Source organism: Marmota monax, unplaced genomic scaffold, assembly GCF_021218885.2.
Source record: "Marmota monax isolate L192 unplaced genomic scaffold, Marmota_monax_Labrador192_F-V1.1 WCK01_AAM20220418_F8-fsc00070, whole genome shotgun sequence".
Lineage (NCBI taxonomy): Eukaryota > Metazoa > Chordata > Mammalia > Rodentia > Sciuridae > Marmota > Marmota monax.
In genome coordinates this window covers 2,245,085-2,254,681 of record NW_026692116.1, presented here as the reverse complement: position 1 = coordinate 2,254,681, position 9,597 = coordinate 2,245,085, and positions in this window count along the sequence as shown.

Sequence of the window (9,597 nt, the reverse complement as noted above, 5' to 3'; positions counted from 1 at the left end):
GGTGTCTAGGGAGAAGGGAGGGAGAAAGAAGTGAAGAACACTGGTATCAAATTTACCAGCTTTTTCCTTCCTGTTAACACTCATCCAGCACCCAGACAGGATGTTTACAGGCAGAAGATTAAAATGCAAAGTAATGTAGTGACATTTAAAAATTGCCACAGTTGTCTTAGAAAATACACACCAACACACGGACAAGGCCTCTATTGATTTCAAGGACTTAATGATCCTGAAATAATTCACCCATATGATTTGGTAGTTCAATTTCTTACACTTATGTCTATTTGCTTAAAATATTGCAGATCATAAGCAAGTGAACTATAATATTCACATCACCTGGCAGGAATGATAACAAGATGAGAAAGGCAGCTTAGAGAAGAGGCTGTTTCTTATCATCATGCTGAATGAGCTGGATGTTTAAAGTAGGAATGGTTTAGTTTGTGCCATAGAAACTGCTCTCACCATGGTCCCTGGAGTGGGGAGAGTTCCAGAGATGCAAGTCCTCACTCCACCCTTTTTAAAGGGAAATTGACCAGCTCTTTGCTAGAATGTGCAACATATAACGAAAACAAGCAAGAATTAGTACAGATTCCTGCACAGGGTAACAGTAATTCTTGAGGAAGGACAACCTCAAGAATTAGGTTATACTTGGCCATGGGGGGGGGGGGGTCACAAGAGGCTATCAAAGTTATAACTCTATATTTATATAAACAACTAGTTGTTCCCAAGAGTGCACCCCCTCATTCAAGGAGTGTGTGAGAGAGGATGGTCTCATTTTGAGCTTTCCTCAGATCAAGTTTTCCAACACCCGCTTCTCCTTTGCTAGCTCAGGCCCTAGAGTGGGTTCTGACTTCTCTACCTCCCTGTGAGTTCACCCTCAGAACACTTGGTGGCCTTTCTCAAAAGCAGAGCGTGGGCCAGGCATGGTGACGCATGCCTGTAATCCCAGCAGGTCATGAGGCTGAGACAGGAGGATCATGAGTTCAAAGCCAGCCTCAGCAAAAGTGAGGTTCTAAGCAACTCAGTGAGACTCTGTCTCTAAATAAAAATATAAAATAGGACTGGGGATGTGGCTCAGTGGTTGAGTGTCCCTGAGTTCAATCCCCAGTAGCAAAAAGAAAAAAAAAAAGTTTGGACCCTTTCTACCCCCAGTGAAGCTCTAGTGGCATGAACCCCCACAGCACTCCTGTGTTGAAGGGCAGCCTTTGTCAAGTCGTGAAAAGTTCATCTTACCTCTCTCCCCTGGGACAGTGAGTCCCCATGACTTTAAGAGGGACCAAAGAAGGACCCCTTAAGAGATTTTTTTTCTCAAAACAAATATTTATTCCAAAGCAACTTAGTGTCTCTTCCTATATGCAACACTGCTTGGCCACTTATAAACAAATAGCTCCTGCTAAAAGAAATATCAAGTTCCACCTAACCAGGTAGCCCATTGCATTAAAAATAATGTCTACTTATTAATGTAGTTTCTTTCCATTGGCATTATTTAATAGACTGTCTCTGGGAATGTTTTTGAAAGTCTGGTCTGTTGACTATTTCAGAGTCGCCTGAGACATGTGTTAAAGCAGATCCCTGCTCCCTCCCTGGCCTAATGAATCAAAATTTCTGAGAATGGGTACGAAAATAGGTATTGCATGTGATTCTGATGCACACCAAATCTTATACTGATGAATGAGAGTTTACCTTGTCTGGCATTCATTGAGTTCATGAATATTTATTGAGTCCCTATAATGTGTCAGGCATGGTTCTAGGCTATATAAATACAGTAGAAAATAAAATATACACTAATCCGATAAAGCATAATTTCTAGAGGCAGGGACAGATAAATAAATTATTTAGCAAATAAGCACATTTTAGTATTAGGTAGTAAGAATCAAGGAATAAATAAAAGGGTAAGGGTTTGCATGGTGGTGGTGCTATTTTTAGCCAAGGTGCTTGGGGAAGGCTTTTCTGGAAAGTCATGTGAGCCAAGACCTGAAGGCAGTGAGGGTGCATGCCAGCATATGCCTGAAGAAAGAGTGTTCTAGGCAAAAGAATAGCAGGTGGAAAGGTTTCAAGACAGAAAGGATGCTTAGCATATTTGAAGGAAAGCAAGGAGAAAAATATAGCCAGAGTAGAGGGAGTAAGGGGGAGCAGGGTGGAAGGATCATGAAGGAAATGATTTTGAGGACTCTTACTTTTACTCTAAATGTAATGGGAAGCCACTAGAGGCTCTGGACAGGACAGTGATATGCTCTGCCTCCAGGTTTGAACGGCGCTCCTTGCTGCTCCTCCTCTGTGTCTCCTCTCTAGGTATTCTCATTCAATTCTAAGGTTTCTAGGTGGAGAATTGATTGAGGCAAGCAAGAGTAACTTCAAGTCAAAGTTATACATCTGTCATTCATGGATTTATCCATGTGTCAGGCATTTAAAACACCGTCTCATTTAATTTTATGAGATAGGCACAGAATAATCACCCCTATTTTATTCACGGGGAAATTGAAGTTCAGAGAAATTATGTAACTTTAAAAGTGATGAAAATGGATTTTAAGCAGTATACCCTACCTCCTCCCCTGATAAAACCACCAAGCTTCATTGTACCTCCATGGGTAAAACTAACCATGAGAAAAGATTTAATAAAGAAAAGAAAGGGGACCTGTGGGGGAAAGGTTGAAACAAACACATGTTTATCAGAACCTTCAAGTTTCAGCTTTATTATATTCATTCTTTTAGTCAACCTCTTCTTCTGCGGACTCGATTGTGAGTCATGTAAACCCAAAGTCACAGCCTTTAAAAACTACCTGTTCACACGGAGTTTAATCTATACCTACAATTTCAGGGTGCTTTCTTTGTCTCCCTTAGCTGTATCTCTGCACAGCTGCATCCTGCTCTATTAAGCACAACTCAAAGACACTGCCAAAGTCTTGTTTTACTTTTTCAAACTTTTTTTTTCTTTTTTAGGGAATTATCTGCATACAGAGCACATAAAGACAGAAATTAAATTTTCTATCGGCTAGAATTACCTCTCTTAGTTATTAGAAAGTTGAATAGAGCCCTGATTGGAAGTAGCCCACCTATTCTCAAACAATGCCATCTCAACATATCAAATATTGGCCCTGTAGACCAGCAAGACATCTTTAAATATAGTATTTTGTAGGGAGCCTTAGTTAACCAAAAGGCAGGGAGGGAGCCAGACACATGTAATCCCAGCCACTCAGGAGACTGAGGCAGGAGAATCACATTGGAGGCCAGCCTGGACAACTTAGTGAGACTCTATCTCAAAATAAAAAATAAAATAAAAGAGGATATAGTTCAGTGGGAGAGCAGCACTGGGTTCGAACCCCAGTATTAAAAAAAAAAAAGGCATGGAGTAGGAGTTAATTACCAATATAGTTTTTTTTTAATATTTATTTTTAAATTTTAAATGGACACAATATCTTTATTTTATTTTTGTGTGGTGCTGAGAATCTAACCTAGTGCCTCACGCATGCTAGGCGAGCGCACTACCACTTGAGCCACATCCTCAGCCTACCACTATAGTTTTTAAAGTTTTAACTATTAATTGATAAGTTCTTATGTATCTGAATAAAAACAATCATAAAGTATTCTCATTACTAATTCAGTTAAATTGTCACTCACTTTATCACCCCCTGAAGTCCACTCCTGCAAATTCTGTACAAAATAAACTGAAGATATTTATGTTTAATTTAGTTGTCGATAAGAATTTATATTTGCCTAACAGCTGGGCTGAGAGCTGAACTTTTTTTTTTTTCAAGTCTTAGAAGAAAAAAAAAGGTGAGAAAGGAGGGGGTGGAAACTAAAACTAACTTTGAGCCAGCTGTGTTTCTTCTTTAAGAGGGACCACTGAGGAGGTGATGGTTTGTTTAATTGCAGAAATGTAAACAGAAGGAAGCTTGTCACAATTAAGTTAGAATTTAAGCACTAATTAAGTCTGCCGCAGTATAATGGAGATTTAGATTTAGTAAATATTGGTCCCAAATGGCCCTCCTTTCTTTATCCATCTCAAATTAATCTTAATGTAAACCAAAGTGCATGTGTTCTTTCCACAGTAAAATCTGCTCATATCTGTATTCCAAGAGAAAGGAGATTGGAAACCGCAAGGATTACATTTCCCAGGAATGTATATGAAGGACCACAGCCGTGGAGCAGTGCTATCTGTATTTCTGCAGTACTGCTTGGGTCTGTCAGTTCACACAGAGCAGGAGCAGATCGCTAAGGAATCCTGGGTAAGAGTAAACACACACACACACACACACACACACACTGTTACATATACTGACCCAAAGTATTATAGACTCCAAGGTTTTAAGATCTACTTTTTAAGGTCGATTGCATAACCAAAAGAGTGTGTTCAAAATACTTGAAAAAAATTATAATTAATCTACCAGTGACTACAGCTCCCATTTCAGTCCACCTCTGTGATAGTTAACTGAAAATCCAGATTGCCTTTGAGGGCATGGAGAAATAAACAGTTCCTGATACTTCACAGAAGAAGAATTTATTTAATGCTGCTAAGGGAGTTAGTAATTTCCCAGATTACTTTTAGACCATTTTCATCATTTGAAAAAAAAAATTGTGAAAGAAGTTTTTGTGTAAACCTGATATACCTATATTATCTCTTAAAATTTTACTATTATCTTTAAACAGTTGGCATCAGAGAGGCAAAAAGAAAAAAAAAACATTCAATTGAAATAGGTACATGATTTTCCCAAGATGGGAATTTTGCCAGATTGGTGGATTGGCCAAGAAATATTTTGGTAATGGTATGGCGGCTTAAATTTTATATTAGAATCACAGTCTACAAAGGACTATCCCCCTCCCAGGCAGGGCTATCCCTGGAAAAACATTGGCATTTCTCTGAATAGTTTGATAACAAATAGAAACCAAGAAAGTAAAATAGCTGAGCTCCCCTTTTTATACGGAGGAAGACTGAGGCTTCTGAATGGATGACAGTTTAGGTGAGATCCAGTTTGCATTTGGAGGAGGAATCAGAAGGAATCAGCAGTAGATGGGATGTAGAAGGTGAGAAAAGGAACCAGGGATGACTCCTAAGTTTTTGGTTTAAGTAGTTGAGTGGATGGTGGTATCTCTTCCTGAGGTGGTGATTACTGGGAGAGCAGGACAAAGTGTGTCGTGTGGATGATGTACGAGGTGCTTGTTAACCCTCTAACTGGGGACATCAACTAAGTAGTTGAGTATGTACGTCTGGAAGCTCAAGGGAGCTAAGGGTTACAAATAGAGCAATGGAGAGGATTCAGAGGGAGAGGAGCTCTGTGTAGGGAGTAGTTCTAGTAGGAAAATCAGAAAAGGAAAACTCATAATTTGGAGCTCCTTTACAGAGTATCTTTATTACTTTGTTTGGAGTTTTAAATTCCTAGAATAGCAAACATACCCATATTCAAACATAGGAATAAAAACATATTCTAGGATCAAATGTTGGTGAATTTTGGATTAATTGCTTTAAAATCATTTTAAAACATTATAAATAAAGAGTTGACTATATTCATGTTTTTATCTCTAGAAGAACTAGTTCAATGAATTTGACCAGCATTTAATAAATGACTTTGGAGTCATACTGGGCTTAGGTACTAGTTACACCAATTGACTAGTTGTGTGATCTTAGCCATAATGGGTCTGAGTTGTGGGTCCCTGAGGTAGAAAATAGTATGGAAAGGAGTGAGACTATTTAAGGCAGAATACCTAAAATGATTCCCAGTCACAATAAGAGCTTAATAAAAGGAAGTTATTATTAATTAAGTAAAGCAAGAGCCTAGGGACTTTCAAATCTGGTGAGAGGTGTCTACAACCAGGAAAAGCCAGCAAAAAGTTTCCAAAGTGAGAAGATTGAAAGGAGCAAAGAATGTCCTCAAAACACTGCTGTTCCTTGCCGTCTGTCAAAGTCAGAGGCATGGCTCAGCCCAATGGCAACCCAGCTCAGGCCCATGGAGAACTGCTTCTGTGCTCAGAAGAGATACTAACTCCTCAGAACCCAGAGCCAAGAGCAGCTGGCTGGGCAGATCTTGGTCCTTTCCTGCCCTTGGGTGCGTCTCTGCCTTCCCTACTACCCTCCCCTTTCCCTCCTGAATATCCTTCCAGCCAGAACCTTACTCTACTCCTCCCAGGCTCACACTTGGTTTCCTGACATGCTGGTATGTCCCTAATTAAGCAGTTTCAGTTCCCTTTCTGGCCAGGGGTTTCCAATAACAAAATCTATGGTATCCAAAGGACACTGTTTTGTTTTCACATAGTACTTATTTACTGCTGGGTTGGGGTTCCGCCAGATGAACTGTTGTACAACCACCTAGGTTGAGGACACCAAGCTCAGAAAAGGTCTTTTAGGGGCTTGGGCTAAAGTCTCTGGTTTCATGGCCTACTTGGGTCTGAGGCACTGCCTGTAATTTTGCAGGCATGGATTTTACCCCCTGTGATAGCCTGGGGCAGTTGTTCCTGCTGGACAAGGCTCCTTGGCTCATTGGTCTAATTTACAACAGATCCTAAAATGTCTCTTTCTTTTATTCATCATGGCACACCAGCTTGAGTAGCTAAAGAATCAAATCTGAGCAGGAGATGAGATGTATTTCCTGCCTTAGACTTGTGCCTGTTGGCAGCCAGGCCTACACTAGAGGCCAAGGGCAGAACTTAGTACATTGTTCAGCATGTAGCTCAGTAATCGCTCAATTTTTAGGATGTTGGGTCCCAAGGCAATGGGTGAGCCATGTCTTTAGGAATGCACAGAATTAAAGAATAACAGCAACAAAAAGCTATAAGTGTTATTTGCTGGCAAACAGTATCTCATAAATTTATTTAAAACAGCAAATATCCTCTATAATGCAAGTTTCTAAAGCAATCTTTTTAAATGATTACTCTTGAACTGATTAATACTGCCCTTCAATCTATTGATAGTCCTTAGCCTTGACAAATTGCTTTTACTTCTTATCCTGACCTAATTACTTTCTACCCAGCTTGAAAATCTTCAGTTATCTCTGTTGCCAAGGAAATCAGGTCAAATCTTGCTTCTTATCAGACAAGAGCCATCAAAGATCTCCTTAGGTGGTCAGAGCTCCAGGGTGCAGAAGTGGGCTTATTTCAAAGTCTGGCTTTAGCTCTGGGGCCTTTCACTAGGACTAGTGCTTCCACAGGTTCTGTACCAGATTTAAAATTTATAATTTTGCATTCTTTTTCTTTAAAAGGAGCAGACATTATATAGGCTTGAGGCCACGCCAAAGTTAGGTCTACCTCTAGGAAGGATTAACTCACGGACCAGCCAGAGAATCCTTGTCAGCCCTGGGCACCTCTGGGCGGCCCACATTGATTGGGCGGGGACTGAGATGTTGGGTGTAGTCTCTATGTCAACAGGGCCCAGGACACACTAATCAAGAGCCAGATTCTGTGAAAGACTCAGGATCCTAAGACTCAAAGTCCCAGGGACTTTACAGAAGACTTTACATTGATTCTTTATAGAAGCAATGTATACAAAGTGAGGTGATTTCTGGTAGAATCTTGGAAAAACAAATTCACATAAAACATAGGCTGTGAGGTGGTGCTGAGCATCCATCTGATCACTTCCAGGAGCCTCCCAAGAGCTCCTGTCTCTCTAAATTTGCCCACACGTGACTGGATCCTCCTCACCTGGAGGCCTTATGCTGAGGGTTCCCAGTTCTTTCCACATCCCATTTGGTGTTCTTGTTGCTTTACTTTTTGTGGTTTCTATTTAATCCTAGTTGTTTCCCCAGGACTCTGGCCAAGTTCCTAGATCCATTTTACCTGCATGGAGGGCAGGGAATGTAAATAGTATATAGATTTTGAACAACATTGTAAATGCTTTACAGACTGTGTGTTACAGGGAGTAGTGAGCTGTAAAATTGGAATTAAACCAATGTGTTTACAGAATTGTGCCAATTGTAAAACTTCTCTGCTTTCTAAATACAGGCTTTGTGGTGTAGGGTTTGGGGTATTCAGAGGGTGGCTCAAAGCTGGGGATATAGAGAACATCTCTGGCAGGCTCCTGTGAGTGTCTGAGACAACATCTTGGTCCCATTTTCTCCACAGCACTTTGGAGTGATTCTTCTTGTGGAGCATGCAGCTTCTTCCTTGAGTTTGTAATGACTTGCCGAATACCCTTCCCATGTGACTTTCCACATGAGCACGCCACTGCCCTCCCTGTGAGGTGAAAATGCTGCTGCCAACATCCTCCTCAGAGAGCATGCCTCATGAGTGACAGAAACAGAGCCCCACCAGCAGCCATGTCCTCCACCCCTCATGCCTCAGTCTCACAGGAAAGGATTCTCTTCACTGACAAGCCCACAGGAAATATCCTCCTGAGTTATTATTACCATGGCAGGAGAAAACAGCTTTCTTCCTTCCCTCCTCTCCTCTGTTTCCTCCTCCTCCTCCCTCCCTCCCTCCCTTCCTTGCTTCTTCTGGCTCTCCTTTCAGAGTGGTCTACCCACATTTCCTTCTGTCTTACTTTGTTCATTCAATCATTGCCTGGATCTACCAGCAATGTATAAACTGAAAGAGGATACTGACAGCTATCCTAGGTCCACAGGATTACTCCAATACACTTTTGAGTGTGTACACACACATGCATACACACCCATGGGGTAATAGGAGAGGGAGGCAGCTTGACCTCATGAAAAAGAAGTCATTGCTAGTTTTTGAATCCTGGCCTAGCCATCTACCAGGTGGGGAGACCTTGGGCAAGTCACTTAACCTCTGAGTCACTTAACTTCCTTCCTTTGGTGCATAATAGGGATCAGAACCTTTCAAGGGCAGTATATGGATTCAGATCTATGTTGTAGGTGTCCAATGAGTGGTAGATGTAGATTTTTTGTATGATTTGGGCAACTATTTATAATAGCTGTCTATACACTAAAGCCTATAAGAACTTAAATGAAGAAAATACCTCCAAATTATTTATACCACCTGGGTTTCTGATGGACACAGGTAGGAAATTAGTGAAAGAATGCTTCTGAAATTTTGGAAAGGTAAGAGAAGTTCAATTCAGAGACCATTTTGAACGAGCCTTGGCTCATGACTCTCTGAAGACCAACCTAAGGAAGTTCATTCATTGCAAGATAAATCAATAAACTAGGATTGTAAAAGGAATGGTTGGGATTGCTGAGTGCTCTTTGTTTGTGAGCTCCTAGGTTTTGAACAAACAGGAGCAGGGTTCTGGGATATTTTGTCAGTGAAATATGAACAATATTACCTAAAAATCCCATGCTGCACTGAAGAGTCTCTCCCAAAGCTAAACTACCTAATGATCTGGAGCCATGTCTTAAGAAATGTTGAAGCAGGAAACTTTCAGTATCTTTTTTAGTACTTTGATATTGTATGGATTTGCTTTGTCCCCAAAAGTTCATGTATTGGGAGCTTGGTCCCCAGTATAGCAGTGTAGGAGCCGACAGAACCTTTAACAGATGTAACATTTAAGAGCCTACTAGGAGGTCATTAGGTCAGTGGGGGTCCTGCTGTGGGAAGAGATTAAGGTAGTTCTTGTGTGACCCCTTGGTACTTCTCACAAGATGATTGTTATAAAAGCCTGAGCTTCGCCCCACCCAGCTCTCTGGCTTCCCATATCAACATGTGATTTCTTGC